The sequence below is a fragment of the Vulpes vulpes genome, chromosome X (genome assembly GCF_048418805.1).
Source record: "Vulpes vulpes isolate BD-2025 chromosome X, VulVul3, whole genome shotgun sequence".
Classification (NCBI taxonomy): Eukaryota; Metazoa; Chordata; class Mammalia; order Carnivora; family Canidae; genus Vulpes; species Vulpes vulpes.
In genome coordinates this window covers 99,495,633-99,516,306 of record NC_132796.1, presented here as the reverse complement: position 1 = coordinate 99,516,306, position 20,674 = coordinate 99,495,633, and the positions used below count along the sequence as shown (strand labels likewise).

At 38.4% G+C, this 20,674-nt stretch overlaps 1 long non-coding RNA gene across 3 annotated transcripts in view; it reads left to right on the top strand.

Moving 5' to 3' along the window:
• Positions 1–20,674, top strand: part of LOC112907864 (uncharacterized) — a 324,991-nt gene that overhangs the window by 261,493 nt on the left and 42,824 nt on the right. The window lies entirely within an intron of this gene.

Genomic DNA, 20,674 nt, shown 5'->3' with positions numbered 1-20,674 from the left:
TCTTTGTAGAATAGGCTTCTCAGTTGTTGTTGTTTTTCTTACATCACTTAACAACTTAAAAACCAACCTTAACTCATGGGCCGTATAAGCCAAGAGCTGGATTTGGCCCTTCAGGCCATAGTTTGTTGACCTGTAGAGTAAATAAAGTGCTGGCTCCTTAATATATCATAGTAGTCTCATAATCTGGTCTACTGCTTTCTTCTCAAGTTTTATATATTGCCAAAACACTTCCCACACTTTCTGCTGTGGGAATTAAATTGTTGGCAGTATCTGAAAGTACACCAAGCTGGGTTTTGTACCTCTGTACTTGTTCATATTGTGTCCACTAAAACTGTCCTTCTTTATCCAACTGGAAAGCTACTCCTCTCTCAAGACTTTACTAAAGGTGTCATCTCTTCTATTAAATATTTCCTGACTGCCCATTAAGAATTCCTGTTCATATTGTGTCCACTAAAACTGTCCTTCTTTATCCAACTGGAAAGCTACTCCCCTCTCAAGACTTTACTAAAGGTGTCATCTCTTCTATTAAATATTTCCTGACTGCCCATTAAGAATTTGTACCTCTGTACTTGTTCATATTGTGTCCATTAAAACTGTCCTTCTTGATCCAACTGGAAAGCTACTCCTCTCTCAAGACTTTACTAAAGGTGTCATCTCTTCTATTAAATATTTCCTGACTGCCCATTAAGGTGTCTCTGTAAACTGTACAAATATGGATCACAGTATCTATAGCAATTCCCTGTGCTTATTTACTCCCCATCTCTAATGTGAGTCTCTCAAAGGCAGAAAACTACTTACTTCGATTTGTATCTCTAACATACAATAGCCATTTAGTAAATGTTTGTGAAATGAATGGCCACAGGTATTGTGTTAGCAAGTCATCCAACACTAGCAACAATATAAAGAGAAATGAAGAGAGATTGGTAGCCCTCTAAATTGCGCATGACCCCCACACAGAAGCAAGTTATTACTTTTGTTGTCTGTAGAGAAGATCCCCAATCCCCACTCTTACATCTTGTGGAGATTTCCCCATAGACTCATGAGGGCATGAGGGTGATTACACAAATCCTTATGGCAGACTTTTTCTTGAAGCAGTAATGCCATCTAACAGTGCCTGTGTTTTTAGAATCCAAATGTGGACTCAAAACCTATCTTCCAATAAACATACTTTTAAAAATGTTCCTAGGGATTTTAGTATTATTAGTGATAGAATGGTGACCTAAATAGGTGTTGGTGAGCTGCCTTTGGAATGTAGCTACTCTGTCTCAGTGGGGAAAACGTGCTCTGAGTTCCAAGCTGATGACATATGAGTTAACTTTTGGACATAACTCATTCCTAAGTTTGGGGCTGTCTCTACTTAAAATATATCAAGCATAGGTCAGAGGAACTGGAATAAGAGTCAACCAGATTAAAAGCAAAGCCATAAAAGTGAAAGCCAAAGAGAAATATGATATGTTTCTAAAACTAGAGAATGGGATGATGAGGCTTCTTGTTGTACACTCTGGAGAGGACAATGCATAAAGGAAATTGACTTTGAGAAAGAAATAATAATGAGAGTATTTGGGAACTTTCAGAAAATTGCAATATCTTAGCAATTTATAAAAATTACTATTCAATAAATAGCAATTTATTGAATGCTTGCTATGTTCCAGAAACCACTCTAAGATTTTATATAGATTATCAATTACACACACACATATACACATACATACATACAGAATGATTTCTTCACCACTACCAGGGGCAAATGGAGTGTGAAGCTTACTCTCTGATTATTATAGTTTCCTGCTGAAAGATTTTACACACACACACACACACACACACTGATTAACCTTCAGAAAGTAAAGAAAGAGGCCAAGGATAGAAAATAGTGTGACCAGTGGGTGGCTCAGTTACTTAGGCGTCTGCCTTTGGCTCAGGTCATGATCCCAGGGTCTTGGAATGGAGCTCCACATCAGGCTCCCTGCTCAGAGGGGAATCTGCTTGTCCCTCTCCCTCTCACTCTGGAATCTCTCTCTCAAATAAATAAAGTCTCAAAAAAAAAAAAAAGAAAAAGAAAATATCTTCTCCCATTCTGTAGGTTGTCTTTTAGTTTTGTGGACTGTTTCTTTTGCTGTGCAAAAGCTTCTTATCTTGATGAAATCCCAATAGTTCATTTTTGCTTTTGTTTCTCTTGCCTTCATGGATGTATCTTGCAAGAAGTTACTGTGGCCAAGTTCAAAAAGGGTGTTGCCTGTGTTCTCCTCTAGGATTTTGATGGAATCTTGTCTCACATTTAGATCTTTCATCCATTTTGAGTTTATCTTTGTGTATGTTGTAAGAGAATGGTCCAGTTTCATTCTTCTGCATGTGGATGTCCAATTTTTCCAGCACCATTTACTGAAGAGACTGTCTTTTTTCCAGTGGATAGTCTTTCCCCCTTTGTCGAATATTAGTTGACCATAAAGTTGAGGGTCCACTTCTGGATTCTCTATTCTGTGTCATTGATCTTTGTGTCTGTTTTTGTGCCAGTACCACACTGTCTTGATGAAGGGTTAGCAAAGGACTAGTATCCAAGACCTATAAAGAACTTCTTAAACTCAAAAGCAAAGAAACAAACAATCCAATCATGAAATGGGCAAGAGATGTGAACAGAAATCTCACAGAGGAAGACATAGACATGGCCAACAACCACATGAGAAAATGCTCTGCATCACTTTCCATCAGGGAAATACAAATCAAAACCACAATGAGATACCACCTCACATGAGTGAGAATGGGGAAAATTAACAAGGCAGGAAACCACAAATGTTGGAGAGGATTTGGAGAAAGGGGAGCCCTTTTGCACTGTTGGTGGGAATGTGAACTGGTGCAGCCACTCTGGAAAACTGTGTGGAGGTTCCTCAAAGACTTAAAAATAGATCGGCCCTACACCCAGCAATTGCACTGCTGGGAATTTACCCCAAAGATACAGACGCAGTGAAATGCCGGGACACCTGCACCCTGATGTTTATAGCAGCAATGTCCACAATCGCCAAACTGTGGAAGGAGCCTCAGTGTCCATCGAAAGATGAATGGATAAAGAAGATGTGGTTTATGTATACAATGGAATATTACTCAGCCATTAAAAACGACAAATACCCACCATTTGCTTCGACGTGGATGGAACTGGAGGGTATTATGCTGAGTGAAATAAGTCAATTGGAGAAGGACAAACATTATATGTTCTCATTCATTTGGGGAATATAAAAAATAGTGAAAGGGAATGAAGGGGAAAGGAGAAAAGAATGAGTGGGAAATATCAGAAAGGGAGACAGAACATGAGAGACTCGTAACTCTGGGAAATGAACAAGGGGCAGTGGAAATGGAGGTGGGTGGGGGGTAGGGGTGACTGGGTGATGGGCACTGAGGGGGTCACTTGTTGGGATGGCACTGGATGTTATGGTATATGTTGGCAAATTGAAATCCAATTAAAGAAAATTAAAAAAAAATAGTGTGACCAGATATCCACCAATCTAAAAGAAGAGTGTGGGAGGAAAGAAAATTTTAGAAGCAATTTATATAGCCTTCTCAATGTGCTATGACAGAAAAATTCCAGAGTTAGTCAAAGTTAATATGAGAAAAATAATCAACAAATTACCATAATACAAAGTGTACAATACATGTTGGCTGCCAACAATAGAAAGTGCATATGGCATCTTATTAAATGAGGAAGAAGGAGAAAAATAATCACAATCTTGGCCATGAAGACTCTTGGGTAGAGCAGAAATGCTAAAGCTCATGAATGTGTATGAGAAATTGGAGTAGAAATGGCCAGAGGGTCGCTAAGGCACAGCATGGAAGAGAAGGCACGGAAATTGGAGAAGGTAGAGAAGGCAAAAGAATAACAATTTCAGTTTAAACATTGTTGTAAGAAATTGATATGATGGAAATTTAATATTTGTAGAAACAATGTTGGTTGAGAAAAGATTTATTAATATGTATAATATGCAAATGATTTTAAAATAAGAAATTGTAAGTATAAACTAGAATATTTATTTAAAATGCTTTTTAAAAGATAAAGTGCTTTATACGTAAAAAGATACTTCTTGCCATGAGATGCTATCATATAAATGTGAAAATTAAGAGGTTATTTGTCCATTAGGTTCAAATTGGGGCAGACACATATAAAATGTGATATGAGGAGCAAATACTATATATATAACTAGTGTGCTATATTTGAATTTCATCCACCTTGTGTGGAAAGAAAGATGTTTGATCACAAAAAACCTTGCTCTCTATATCTCAGAAAAGAACCTGTCCCTGATGGACTACTATAGCTGTAGCATTTGCCTTTGCCTATCTCCTACTATTATTCTTTCTCTAAACTATTTTGGACACATTCATGACTTTAGGTCATAATATGACTTGACAAAATGTTAACATTTAAGGTAAATTTGTTACAGAGTGTCTAGTAGTGACCTTGTAGAATTTTCACTAAGATTTTTGATGCTGTTTGTTTTTAAAAAAAAAAAAACATGAATTGAAATTTTATGAACCAAGTTTTCATTGTTTTTCTTGCACATTGAAGAGGTTTAGAGAGCCATTAGGATTTTTCGTTTTCTTTGGCTAACTTCCTAAGTGTAGCTTTTATGTCCTTGTTTCTCAGAGTGTTAATGAGGGGAATTAATATGGGAGTAACTGCTCCATAAAATATTGAGAAGAATTTGTATTCTTCCTGAGATTCCTTTGACTGAAGTTTCAGGTACATGTAGATGGCTTTGCCATTAAATATGGTGACTACAGTTAGATGGGTGACACAGGTGGAGAAAGGTTTGAGCCTGGCCTGAACAGAATGGATCCTCAGCATGATAACTACAATGTAGAAATAGGAAATAAGGACAAAAGGGAAAGTCAGGGGCAGTGTGAATATACAGATAACCAGACCTAGTCTCAGACTGACAGGAGTGTCTGAGCAGATGAACTTCAGCAGGGCCTGAATCTTACAGGTAAAATGGTTGATGGTATTCTGTCCATAATAATAAGCAGGAATTGCAATGATTGGCAAGACTGCTACTAAAAAGGCACTGGCCCACGTTCCCAATGCCAACTGTATGCAAACCTGATTATTCATAAAAGTGGTATGATGCAGGGGATTGGAGATTGCAACAAACCTGTCATAAACCATGACAGCAAGGAAGAAGCATTCTGTCATCCCTGGAAAGAGGGATGTGGTCATCTGGGCATAACAGCTGGTATAGAAAATGATGGGGAAGTCCCTGAAACATTGGGCCAAGATATATGTTTCCCAGCTGATAGAGTAACAGATACCAAGGAAGGATAAATTACTGAGGAAAAAAATACATGGGGATATGAAGTTGAGAATCCCATCTAACTACAATAAAGCTGGTCCCAAACATGGTGACCAGGTAGAAATACAGCAGTCCCAAGAAGACAGCCTAGATTTGAGGCTGTTGGAAAAATTCCGTGAGGATGAATTCAGCCATCTCAGAGACAATGTCTTTAGACTGCCCATTTAGTCATCTCAAGTACTGGGAAAGATGACAAAACATAATGTCATCTATGTTAGGAATTAAGAAAAACAGCATCTTAGTAGCCTGTTAGAGTTCATGTTCTAGACTTCTGATTAATTATTGTGTGTCATTTCTTTTACTGGGTTAGACTCAGCTGCTCAAGTATCGAATGATGAAAATACAGGTTTTCTTTGCTTTTCTATCTTGCAGAAATTTATAAGGTTAAGTTGTTCAGACTATGTTAGATCCCCATTAGAGATACTTATACCTAATCAAGTAATACAGTCATTAACATTGAGTTAAAATTATTTCTCTCATAAAGGGATATTGGTAGATGATTGACTTTATTCTTGACCAAAAAAGAGGCACATGTGCTATATCTTCCTACCAAACATATGAGTTTATAGACAGCTTTATTGAAGTTGGTTCACTGATTAACAAACAATAATTTTTAACTTTAAGCTCAATGATACAATTGTGAATGCTTGAAATACTTATTTGCTTTTCAGCTCTTTTTTTTTTGCTTCCTCTATGTCATATTAAAACCACATATGGATGGCAAATTAGGAAGTGTATATGTATAGCAATCAGTCAATTCAATGGAAAAACAACACCAGCCAAAATGATATGAAATAAATGAAGTGACTCATGGATTTACTTAAATCTCACTCTTTGTTCAATTGTTCTGTCTTCTGTCTTCAATGACAGAAGCTTACTATGTGCAGATCCTACTGTCTCCAAACAAAACCTTAAAGGGTGGTGGGAAAATTTTATTAGATAAAGGATTTTATGAAGACCATGTTTACCAGAAATTTTGAAGAGAGACAAGTCAAATTTTGGAATACATGTTTCCAGGTGTGTAGAAAGAAAGAAAAAAAAGGAAGAAAGAAGGAAAGACAGAGTCCTGTCAGTTTTGTGTGATTTTGGTAGGGAATAAAACAGATGACCCATTGAAATCTATTTTGGCTTTAAGAGTTTATTATTTAGACACAGAATCAAATCTCTCCATACTGTATTGTTGTATTAGTGCTGCATATAATTGGGTAATTCTTCATACCCAAAAAAGCAGAATGTTAAAATACAGAAAGAAAGTGAGGGAGTCAGTGGGATCTAAGCCTAAATTCTGAGTCAGCCACCAGTAACCTCACAATCCTAAGAAAGTCAGTTTTCTCATATATGAAATGGGAATATCACTTAGTCTCTTGCAGGATTGTTGCAAGAATTAGAAAAGGTTATGTCTATAAAGAACCTAGCGCAGTGCCTGGCACAATTGTGACCCACACAAGCTATGTTAGCTCTGTTCTCACTTTCATATCCCATGTAGACCTTTCCTTTGGCTTGAATTTCATCCTTGTAAACATGTGCCAAAATGTCATTTCATCCTACCTTTCCTTGTGAAATTATTATGTTATCAGAAACAATACCATCTGAAGTTTCAGGTTTGAGTAACAACCAAAGAAAGTTTTACTGTGTAAGTCATTAAGATCTGTTCCTGATGGTAGGCGGGAGAAGACACATAAAAGGATGAAAATTACTCACTGACTTAGGGCTGGAGGACAGCAACAGAGAAGTGCACCTCATTCATAACAGAAGCATTTTGCAGTTGGCAACACCCCCACAAATGACTAATCTCCAAGAAGAAATTTGATTCCTTCAACTGCAAGGAAAAGAAGTTTAATACAAGCAGCTGTGGTAATAAATCTTCCTATCAGTTGTGGTTATAAGGCTGGAAAATCTTGAGTTAACTGTGCTGGTGAATCATGCACATTTATTTCTACTTGTTAAATATATTTTTCTTTTATTTACACAGAGATGGCTTGTAATAAGGCTACCATGAAAGGTTGGTGTTTAAAAAACAATAAAGAAATTCATTGTCTAGCATACATAATGATAATATAGTTCATGCCATTTCATGACATGTGATTTTTCTTTGCCCGTACAAATATGAAAATGAAATTTCTTCTTGAGGTGTCCAAAGTTCTGTTACTTTGTTCTCAGCCACAGAAAAATAAATTGAGGAGATGTCCTTTCTGAATACATCTAGATATTTTAAAGATATTGGTCTTTGCCAAAAATGTATAGTGTACTTACAGACCAAAAATATTTAAGTAACATTAAAAGAAGACACAATTCAAATGTAAGAAGGACCTTTGGAAATTGGGATAAAGGAGTAATGGTTGAAGAATTCATGACCTCAGTCTTGAAGAACAGTTTCCATTTTTGAGATTTAGGAGATATCCCTGTTTTGTAATTTAGTTGTCTAATACAAACATAGAGAAAACAAAGAAGGAGGAGGACGCTTCTGTTATATTTTGCTTATCAAAATAATGTTCCTTTTCCTCTTAACCTGGTTAATGAGAATTTCAGTGAATGTTCCATATAGCAATAATTCTGGTAGGTTAATATGATGGTGTTGGGTAACCACACACAGTCTTCTTCAAAGAGAAACTTGCTTCTGTCTGAGTAGTTCTTCATGAATTTACTTTTTTTTCTGCTAGAATATTAAGTGCTCAGGTAGTGCTATGAAGAATCTATATTGAGGAATTTTGGAGAACAAGATGCATATCATAGGATGATTGCATAACTTTTGTGTTTGCTGGGTTCTGCAAACGATATGTTGTGTTGCTCAATTTAGTTCTCTTCCAAGTATGATTGTGGGTTTAACAGAGATTTAGATAAAGTTTTATTTTTATTTCTTTTTAACTGAAGGGACTTTAGACCCCATATAATGGAAGTAAGGCTGAGTGTACACTTTGGAGGCTGTAAGTCCTTGGATTTAGCAACCATATCTAAGTCGCTTTGCTTTCTCTGGCACTCTACTTTGCACAGAAGAAAGTCTTGAAAAATGCTGAAATAAAAGCTCCCAATGTCACTTTGACTGAATGGATTCTTCCATTAAGGTATTTTTATGTTGCATTTAATGATACTGTTAGGGGCCATGTGACCCTGAATAACTTTTTTTCCCTAAAATTTGTAGTCATTGATTTTTGGCACCAAAAAATGTGTTGACTGATAGAGCGGTGCTCTGTAGAATGACAACAGAAAAGGAGGACTTTCAGACAGATAGTCACTTCTTTTTTTTTTTTTTTTAAATTAATTTTTATTGGTGTTCAATTTACCAACATACAGAAAAACACCCAGTGCTCATCCCGTCTTATTGGGTGTTAGTGGTTCACTCCCTCCATAGAGGGTTGATGGTAAGGGTCTGCCTATGTGAAATACTCATTCCTCAAGAATTTTCTTTGTGATTCTATCTTAGAGACCTTCTCACCACCAAATATTAAAAATATATTAAGCATGTGTGGAAATCCACAAAATATGAAGGAAGATAAGATGGAGAACATTTGCATGAGCATACAAATTGGAAGAAATTGTAGGGTCATCCAGGAAATATTTCACAGAGGACATGGTTGATGCTTCCTTAATGAAGATTACAGAACTGGCATAGAGGCAAGCTACAGTGGGAATGGACGGCTTCAGCTGTCCAGGCATCTGATGGAAGTCTCATTCTGCTAAAAGCAGAGCATCTGATAAATTTGGGATTTGCCTTACTGACAATTCCATTTCTCAGAAGGTTAAAGAAGCATTGAGGGGAACTGATGCTATGGACTTAATTATGATAGAATGGGCTAGAATCTTGGGAGAAAAAAACCATATAATCTGGGAATTCATAAAAGAAAGAAATTCTATGGCTAATATTTCTAAAAGGGAAGTTGGCTGTGAGGACATAGATCTCTTTTATCTAAATCTTTTAATTTTGAATTTCTTAAAGTCTCTGATGATAATTTGATCAGAGAATCACAAGAGATTTATTTTTTATTTATTTTTTTTTATCTATGATAGTCACAGAGGGAGAGAGAGAGAGAGAGGCAGAGACACAGGCGGAGGAAGGAGCAGGCTCCATGCACCGGGAGCCCGACGTGGGATTCGATCCCGGGTCTCCAGGATCGCGCCCCGGGCCAAAGGCAGGCGCCAAACCGCTGCACCACCCAGGGATCCCTTACAAGAGATTTAGATGAAAATAGACCTTTTTCACTTTAAGTACACAGCACAGAGCATGCAAACAGCACAGACTCAACTCTCTTGGGTGTAGACAATACTTATCTAGCAATCTCATAAGGCCTAACTGACAGCAACTTTTTTATTAAATATTTTATTTATTTATTCATGAGAGACACAGAGAGAGAGCAGAGGCATAGACAGAGGGAGAAGTAGGCCCCTCACAGGGAGCCCTTTGTGAGACCGGATCCCAGGAGCCCTGGACCATGATCTGAACTGAAGGCAGACGCTCAACTGCTGAGCCACCCAGGTGCCCTGACAGCAACTTTTTTGCCTTATAATCAGAGTCTACTAAACCTATCCTTATTTCATACTGATCTGTGTGGCCTACTCTGAAAGTTTACTAGGTAACTGAATTTTACTTATCTTATAGATATTTTTTCCTCAGAGCCTTTTGATGTGTATATGAAAGGATTCAATCTGAGCTTCATGGTCATGCAGAATAATTCATTCATTTATCCATTCAACAAATATTTATTGATTTCTTACCATGTGTCATTTCTGTTCTACTTGCTGAGAATATAGCAATGAACAAGAGACAAGACTTCCCTTTTATTTAACTTGTATTCTGTGGGGATGAGACAGAAAATAAGTAACAAAGTAATTCAGATAGTAATAACTGTTAAGTTGAAAATAAAACAGGGTGGTATGAAAGAGCAGTGGAACAAGATTGTTATTATAGGTGTTTGCTTTCAAGGAAGGTGATGTTTGAGTGGAGACCAAAATGACACAAAGTAACTATGTGAAAATTTCAGAGAAGAGAGTTTGAGTGAGATGGAACAGTTGCTCTGCTTTCTCTGGCACTCTACTTTGCACAGAAGAAAGTCTTGAAAAATACTGAAATAAAAGCTCCCAATGTCACTTTGACTGAATGGATTCTTCCATTAAGGTATTTTTATGTTGCATTTAATGATACTGTTTGGGGCCATGTGACCCTGAATAACTTTTTCCCCTAAAATTTGTAGTCATTGATTTTTGGTACCAAAAAATGTGTTGACTGATAGAGCAGTGCTCTGTAGAATGACAACAGAAAAGGAGGACTTTCAGACAGACAGTCACTTCTTACTGGGTGTTAGTGGTTACTACACTACATCCAAAACAGGAGCAAAACTACAGCAAAACAAGTTTAAATGTTTGCTGAATAGGAGATAAGTGTAGCTGAAGCACAGTGTAGGGTGACCAATCTTCCTGGTTTGTCCTGGACTTTCTTGATTTTACCACTGAAAGTTTCATTTCCCAGAAACTCTTTAATTACTGTGTTAGGCTTAGAATTACCACAGAAACTCATTAATGATACCAATGTCACAGAATATTTTTCTCCAAGCTAATCATGCTGTGGTCCTTCCATCTCAATTCAGATGACACGTTCATTCCAAGACCTCTCAATTACCCAGATCTTTTCCTGAAAATACCTAGGTCTATTCCTGTTTTTTTTTTCCAGTGTTCTCTTAAAGAGTGGTCCTGTGAACCAGACACCCTTCTGAAAGCATTGAATGACCAGTGTCCATCATGGAGAAACTACAGATAGTGGCAGCATTCTTGTACATCCTAGAATAGCTGGTTATTTTTAATAGTATGTTTAGCAAGGATGTAAAGCCCCTAACCTTGATTTTCTTCCACACAAACTCCTATCAAACCAGTTATCTCACTTCTTCTGTGACTGTATAACTGATTTTCTTTAACCTTAAGGCTCAGCTTTATGATTTACTAAGCAATGTTTCATCTTGTTCAGCTTGGCTTGGAGTTCCCCTCCATTGAGGTCATTTGAATGCTAATTCTGGTATCCGAAATTTTACTTAAGCACTTCTCACTTTCTTTGTGTCACTCAAAATTTGGTAAATTTGTCTTCTAGGTTTTTATCTAAGTCATTTGATAAAAGTGTTGAACAGAGCGGGGCCCTGGGCATGTCACTGGAAACATTCTTCCAACATAGTATAATCATTAATCAATATATTAGGGGAAATTTGTTTAAGCAGGTATTAAATCTTAAAATTTCAAGCCCACTATGTTACCCATGATTTGGGTTATGGCATGTAATCATGAGGCCAAAATATTGCCTGAAGATAAAGTTCCTCTCATTTGCTCTTGCAGATTATTGGCAATAAAAGATAATAAGACTGGAAATGTGACTGGAAACAGGTGAAGGACAGTAGATACACCTAGGAAGGAGAAAAAGAACTCTCAAAACTGGTTCACATGGGCTTACAATTTGAGAAAGACCAGAAGAGGAGGGGGCTTGAGGAGAAGTGAAATATTAAATGTCTTAGCCTGTTATTAAAGTTTTTTTGCAATAATGCTACCATAGAAAATATAAAAATTAATGGGTGTGATTATCTTCCAATAAAACTTCAGTTAAAAAAAACACGCAGTGCTTCAGGTTTTTTGGCCAGGCTGTGGTTTGCCAATTTCAGCTATAATTGATTCAGAATCACCTTTATAGAAATATCTTCATTCATGTATATATTTTTTTAAAGATTTTATTTATTTATTCATGAGAGACACACACACACACACACAGAGGCAGAGACACAGGCAGAGGGAGAAGCAACACAACTTCTACCCACTACCCTTTTTTCTCCTCTCTTAAGTTATCCCATTTCTAATCTTCCACACATAGATTGGGATCCTCTTAACCTCTCTTTTGTTCTGGCTTCCTTTCAGGATTATTTCTTTCAATCTATCCCTTTTATGATCTGGAACAGGAAATAGCTATCTGTTTCTGAAATCAAAGTCCAGGGCTAGATGGCTTCCCAGGGGAATTCTATCAAACGTTTAAAGAAGAAACCATACCTATTCTACTAAAGCTGTTTGGAAAGATAGAAAGAGATGGAGTACTTCCAAATTCATTCTATGAGGCCAGCATCACCTTAATTCCAAAACCAGACAAAGACCCCACCAAAAAGGAGAATTACAGACCAATATCCCTGATGAACATGGATGCAAAAATTCTCAACAAGATACTAGCCAATAGGGACACCTGGGTGGCTCAGCTGTTGAGCATCTGCCTTCGGCTCAGGGTGTGATCCTGGTGACCTGGGATCAAGTCCCACATCAGGCTCCCTGCATGGAGCCTGCTTTTCCCTCGGCCTATATATCTTCCTTGCTCTGTGTGTCTCTCATGAATAAATAAATAAAATTTAAAAAAAGATACTAGCCAATAGGATCCCACAGTACATTAAGAAAATTATTCACCATGACCAAGTAGGATTTATCCCCGGGACACAAGGCTGGTTCAACACTCGTAAAACAATCAATGTGATTCATCATATCAGCAAGAGAAAAACCAAGAACCATATGATCCTCTCATTAGATGCAGAGAAAGCATTTGACAAAATATAGCATCCATTCCTGATCAAAACTCTTCAGAGTGTAGGGATAGAGGGAATATTCCTCAACATCTTAAAAGCCATCTACGAAAATCCCACAGCAAATATCATTCTCAATGGGGAAGCACTGAGAGCCTTTCCCCTAAGATCAGGAACAAGACAGGAATGTCCACTCTCACCACTGCTACTCAACATAGTACTGGAAGTCCTAGCCTCAGCAATCAGACAACAAAAAGACATTAAAGGCTTTCGAATTGGCAAAGAAGAAGTCAAACTCTCCCGCTTCGCCGATGACATGATACTCTCCATAGAAAACCCAAAAGCCTCCACCCCAAGATTGCTAGAACTCATACAGCAATTTGGTAGCGTGGCAGGATACAAAATCAATGCCCAGAAATCAATGGCATTTCTATATACTAACAATGAGACTGAAGAAAGAGAAATTAAGGACTCAATCCCATTTACAATTGCACCCAAAAGCATAAGATACCTAGGAATAAACCTAACCAAAGAGGCAAAGGATCTATACCCTAAAAACTACACAACACTTCTGAAAGAAATTGAGGAAGACACAAAGAGATGGAAAAATATTCCATGCTCATGGATTGGAAGAATTAATATTGTGAGAATGTCAATGTTACCCAGGGCAATTTACACGTTTAATGCAATCCCTATCAAAATACCATGGACTTTCTTCAGAGAGTTAGAACAAATTATTTTAAGATTTGTGTGGAATCAGACAAGACCCCGAATAGCCAGGGGAATTTTAAAAAAGAAAACCATAGCTGGGGGCATCACAATGCCAGATTTCAGGTTGTACTACAAAGCTGTGGTCATCAAGACAGTGTGGTACTGGCACAAAAACAGACACATAGATCAATGGAACAGAATAGAGAACCCAGAAGTTCATGTAAGAGTTATTTTAGATTTTGCATGCCATAGGTCTCTGTTGCAACTACTTAGCTCTGCCATTGTAGCACTAAAGCAGCCTTAGACATCATGTAAACAAATAGGCACAGCCGTACACTAATAAAACCATGAAAACAAGGAGTGGACTGCTTTTGACCCACATGCTATACTTTTCCAACTGCTAATCTAGATGGTATGTTGATTATTCTTGAAATCATATCCTCTAGCCTGCACACCACCTTACATTTGCTTTCTGCATTATAGTCATTGGGAACTACCCATCCTCTACAGGTCACAGCAATGGTGGTTCCTTAGGCATCCACGGATCTCTTATCCTGTTTCTAACAGCGCTCCTTTGTGTCACTCTGTGTCCTCTGAATCCCCCATACGACTAAGGCCTAGAAACGACCTGTTGATCTCACACTTTCCAATCTCAGAGTCCTCTGAGGTGGTGGTTTTTAAGCCTGCCAGGTTTCATATCCCCTGCTCCTGGAGTGAAATTTCTGCCAATTTAATTATGAGGTGATGGCAATTAGCAGGAATTAGCACCCATCATGTAAAAGTTTAGTTTTCCTTCAGTGAACCCAACTCATAACAACAAATTGACAACCATTTGCCAAAACAGTCTAATCTCCTTTTGCACCAGAGGTTATGAGCCTCCCTGAAGACACTGCTGGCAATGGGTACTTGTAAAAAGAGGTGACTGGGAGGAAAAATGAGGGAATAGGGCAAGGGGGATCCGTGCAAGATGGTGAGTGCAAATGACTCCTCTAGCTAAAAGAAGGAGTCAACCTAGCATGCATATTCATTGTTCATGTCCCCACTTGACTTTAGAATGACAGCTGCATTTAAAAAATGCACAGAATTATTTCACCCAAATTTTGGATTAAGTAAAATATGGAATTCTACAGAAAAAGACACATACTGTATGATCTCACTTATATGTGGAGCCTGAAAGGCTGAACTCGTAGAAACCGAGAGTAGGAGTGGTTACTACAAGCTGGGGGTGGAGGAACTGGGGAGATGTGGTCAAAGGATACAAACTCCCACTTATGAGTATGTTCTGGGGACCTGATGTACAGCATGGTGATTATAGTTAATAATAGCATGGATATATTTGAAAGTTGCTAATAGAGTAGAATCTTAAATGTTCCTACCACAGAAAAGAAATGATAATTAGGTGATGTGAGGGAGATGTCAGCTAATGTTATAGTGGTAATCATTTTGCAATATAAAAGTGTATCAAATCATCAAATTGCACACCTTAAATTTATATATTTATTTTTTAAAATAAATTTATTTTTTATTGATGTTCAATTTGCCAACATATAGAATAACACCCAGTGCTCATCCCATCAAGTGCCCCCCTCGGTGCCTGTCACCCAGTCACCCCCATCCCCCGTCCACCTCCCCTTCCACCACCCCTAGTTCGTTTCCCAGAGTTGGGAGTCTCTCATGTTCTGTCTCCCTTTCTGATATTTCCCACTCATTTTTTCTCCTTTCCCCTTTATTCCCTTTCACTGTTTTTTATATTCCCCAAATGAATGAGAACATATAATGTTTGTCCTTCTCCAATTGACTTATTTCACTCAGCATAATACCCTCCAGTTCCATCCACGTCGAGGCAAATCGTGGGTGTTTGTCATTTCTAATGGCTGAAGAATATTCCATTGTATACATAGACCACAGATTCTTTATCCCTTCATCTTTCGATGGACACCGAGGCTCCTTCCACAGTTTGGCGATTGTGGACATTGCTGCTATAAACATCGGGGTGCAGGTGTCCCGGCGTTTCATTGCATCTGTATCTTTGGGGTAAATCCCCAGCAGTGCAATTGCTGGGTCGTAGGGCAGATCTATTTTTAACTCTTTGAGGAACCTCCACACAGTTTTCCAGAGTGGCTGTACCAGTTCACATTCCCACCAACAGTGCAGGAGGGTTCCCCTTTCTCCACATCCTCTCCAACCTTGTGGTTTCCTGCCTTGTTAATTCTCCCCATTCTCACTGGGCACACCTCAAATTTAGACCATGCTGTATGTCTGTTATATCTCAATTACACTGGTAAAATATAAATAAATCCACATCTTCTTTAAATCTGAAGTCAAAGAACAACTTAGTCTAAAAGTTCTGAGGCCATATTTCTTGTTCTGGTTTCGCCTGAACATGTTGTACTTTAGTTTTCTCTTCTATAAGGCAAATGGATCTCACTAGACAATGATTTCTAATCAAAATTCTCTCCAGTCAACAGAGAAAACATGGAAGCCACAGAAAACCATAAGTAACTGAACAAAAATCACAGAGAATTCCACTGCTTAGTTGTGACCATTAATGACATTTGGGCTCCTTTCCTGTTTCTCTGCTATTTTCACAGTCTTGATGTCACACTATACAAAATGTGAACTGCTTTCCCACTTAAGCATTTTCCCATGGTACTAGAAAATAATTTAGGACTATTCTAGTTTTATGATTTCAGGTATGTTTGGTTTCTTAATGGTCAATATAAAGACCATCAAAAATCATTTTGAATAATATTTGTTTTTTTCCCAATAAGCAAGACAATATAAAGCTTTTCATGGAAACTAAATGGAGCAACTATAAAAATAAATTATTTGTAAACTTAGAAGAAATTATTAAAATTCTTTATTTATACTTGTTAGTCCTTGATTGGGTTGTAGCCTAAATAACAGTTTAGCATGGTGAATTGAAGAACAGATTGTACCATTCCTTTCTCTTCAGGGAGAAGTATATAATACATAAGGCTAGAAGTTAGCTTTTATGAAAATAACTGGCGATGATCAAATACAATGTTTAGAAAAACTAGAAAACTCCTCTGATTTAAGAAGTTTAGAGTATAATTTTAGCACCTGGTAAAATAATGAAACAATATTGCTATGTGGGTTAGAATGAAGATGGCCGACTTTGAGAACGATTTACAATAGGCTTTATGTGATAATAAAATGGTATTGAGAAATCAATAAAGCAACATTGAAACTTTGGACTTTGGCCAAGTATTGAACAAGCACCTCCTACATACAAGGCAATCGCCCTAGGCATGTAGCATCTAAGGGAACCAAAGCACTATTATTGCCTGTAAGGAACTCACAGTTGAGTAATGAGATGAAGGGTAACATCTGGACACAACTCTCTATAAGGTGATGTACAGAGTAGTAAGTGTCCTGGCAGATAGGTGCTTGAGGTATTACAAGAATTTCTTTCTTCCTTTGACCTGGAACAGTGTTCCCGTGGATCATTCCAGCCCAGGAAAGAAGCCTTGGTCTGACCAGGGTCAAATAGTATAAACACAGTAAACATAGAACACATTGTAAGCTTTCCTTCCATTCAGCAGAGACCTGAAGTTCCTGAAGTTCCAAATGTAACTGAAGAGCAGCAGCATTTCACTAAATGGGGAAAAGAACACTCCCAAAGTCCAAGTATTACAAAGGCCAGGGAGGGAGGTAGAATCATTCCTGCCAGGGGATACAGTACCAAAGGTTTCAAAGTTGCAAAGGGAAACCATTTCAAAGCCTCCAGGATTAGGTTCCAGAGAGGCAGTTAGAAGGCCCTTCACATGAAAGAGTTCAGAAGTATTTATAAGAACATGCCCAAGAGAAGGAGTTTATTTCTGGACTACTAACACTGAAGTCGCTTTCCTCCTTAATTAAGTCTCTAGGTTTTTGAAAATAAAATATTTCATTACTTTCTTGGCAACTTTGGCCCTAAATGGCCTAAGAATCTAACATTTTCATCTAAGTGGTACCAAGTGCCAGGATATTAGGCAAGCAAATCTGCAACAGTCACCTGGGTGATTTTAAATATCTGGATGGTTGACAAAAAATTGATTTAATTTGATGTCAGCATCATTACCTCAGGGTAATATACCTTGACTCCTCAGGTAGAACTCTATTTCCCTTCCCTTATATGCTCACACTTATCCTTTTGCGTTTTACTTATTTGTTTATTTATGTATCTCCCCCACTGGGCTAATTTTAGGAGGAGAGTCACTGTGTCCTTGCTCACTGTCATTTCCACAGTATCTAGCACAGTGCCTGAAGTATTACTACACACCCAATAAATATTAGTCAAGTGAAAGAATGCTAGGACAGCCTGTGGCGGGCCATCACTAAGTGGGTAAGACGTGCCATGATATGATAAGATAATGTCATGTTAAGGTAGTCGAGAGAGAGAGCTCTGCCCAGGGTCAGCTCATTCCTTGGAGATTTGCCCAAGTAGGTGGTGCCATGGTGAGAGCTGCACCTCTTTGCACTTTTTCCTTATTTCAGTTGAAAATGATCAGGAATGATGGGGCTGGGGAAGCCAACTTCATTCATATTCTGATACCATTTTCAAACCCAGATGAAGACCTTGGATTCCATGTAGTACAACTTCCAAATTTTTAAGTTGGAGAAACTGTAGCACAGAAGGCTACTGTCCCTGAGGCATTAGCAAGCAGAGGAGCCTTTCACACCCATGTCTCCAGATATCTTAGTCAGTGATCTTCCCTCTGCAATTGGCTACCTCTCCTAAGGAAGGCCTAAAACTCAACAGGCCAGCATTTCAAGGGCAGCTCCACAAAGGAAGTAGCCATGTGGCTCTGGGAGATCTCTTCTGCCATTTCCCACCTCAATGTCCCCATTAGGAAAATCGGCCTTATAGTGTATGATTCCTGGGGCCATGGTGAGCTAGCCTTAGAGAAAGCATCACTTGCAATGTTCCTAGCAGAGATCCTGTTACATAACTGATTCGCAACTCTTAACTCCCTTCTCTTCCATCTGGGCACATGGGACCTTTCACGACACACAGAGATACGAGTGTCTTTAGTGGTTGGGAAGAGTCAGTATGCAGAGGGTCTCACTTCTTAGACTCATGTCATCCTTTAGGAGACAAATGTGGAGCTCAACCCTGCATCCATGTACTCTTGCTCTGAAGAGATTCTCCTCCCTGCTCACTCCTGACATCCCCCAAGGAAACGCAACCTTCAAAACATAAACTTTTCAATTTTCTAGTAAAATGAATGAAAGAACCTTTTGGGGAATAAAGTGATTTGTTTTTAGCTCCACTTGTTTACTTTTCCATAAGCTCCCAAGATGGCTTACATGTTAGCTGTTAATCACACCATCTGTTCAAACAGTACTTCAGTAAATGATTCAATTCATAATTTTCTTATAAAAGAATCTTTTTAAGGGCACTGTTATGTCTCTGTTATCCTTCATTTGGCAATGTAGTATGAACTATTTTATTTTTTTTGTATGAGCTATTTTAACTTTGCTCTCATTGTAAACACATATTGAATCCCCCACTTCTTAACTGCAGAAAACAAAACAACTCCCCCATCTTTGTTCCACTTGACTCTCGGCTTAGAGGGGAGAGGGTGCTATTTATTAGAGAGTCTGTATTTTCTAAAAAGAAAAAAGTGAAGATAAGAGGATCCAGACAATATTTTCTGATATCTTGAATTTAGTAACAATGACTAGGTTCTAGCTACATGAGACTGTTCAGGCCAAGCCCAAATGAACAGAGCATCCTTAGCTGTTGAGAAGCATTAGCTCTGCTAAGGGGCCTAGTTGTTCAGATGCATGTCATTTTTCAGGAGGCCAAGTTGCCCCTGGTTTAGAGAGGTACCTGGGAAGAATGGTCTGGATCTAGCCAGCAAGTCCAGGCCCAAAACAGGTGATACCAGGCCTGGGCAGGAAGTAGAAGGGCTGATGGGGCTTTTGGGGAAAAAGGAGGTCCTGGAGTTATTAGGGTGAGAAGTATAGGAGAGTAGAGGTGAACTTAATGTTGGAAAATGTTCTATGGACTGTTGAAGGCTCTGTATCCATGGGAGTATCTGGGGAAGTTCACACAACAGCATGGGTTTGTCCGAGCGCTGGCCCATATAGATGACATCCTCTCCCACTTCCTAAGATCCAAAGATACATGGAAGGAGTGCTACATTGTGCAATCATGTACACAATATAGAGTTGTACAATGTCGGCACATGTAAATTTGTGTGTGGGGACCCCAATGAAGAAGGGCTTTGTTCTTTATGCTGAGAGATAAAAAGTAGTTGAGGAAGGCTCAAATTAGAAGGGATAATCTTGCTGGGTTTCTAAGATTGGATAGTTCGACTAGTTCTAAATGCACACATTTTGTGAAGTCTACATCAATATTATACATAGAGTTGGAAATGAATGAAGTGCTTATGAGAATAATAATATGTTTGTATGGTTGGATCAGCAACAGGCAGGACACCTGTGTGGGCTGGGTTCAGGTCTTTGAAGGTCTTAAATGTCACAATGAAAAGTTTATTTTCTTGCCTTCACATAACTGGACATCACTGAGGATTCTGACACAAACTCAGAAAGATGGGTGACACCATACTGTGGGACCTGTATTGGAGTGACTTGCCCATGAGACCATATCTCAAGTTGCTGCAATAGTCAAAGCAATAAATGATGAGGGCAAGAGTTAAGTGAGAGGTAGTAGGATGAATGACTAGGGATGGATTTGAGATTTATCACAGGAGTGGAATAAGCAGAGCTTCAGGGATGATTAGAGTTTGTAGTGAGAGAGGAAGAGGATTAGAAGATGCCTTTCAGGTGGATTGTGACACCATTCAGTGAAATCCAGAAAACAGGAGGAAGGGGAGATTTAAAGAGAGAGGTGAAGTTCTGTGTTTTTGAATGGTATAATTTGAGTTGTCTTAAAACTTGAGGTAGATATGGGTCCATTTTCTATGAATGCATGTGGCTGGAGCTCAGAGGAGACGTCTGAGCAGTAGATAGAACTTTAGTCGTTATTACTTTAATGATTGGACAGTGTTCATGAGTTTGAAATTGCTCCAATCAATATCTGCTCAGCTTGTCTCGGAAAAGCCACATTTAACCCATGCTGTGATATCTCCTGTC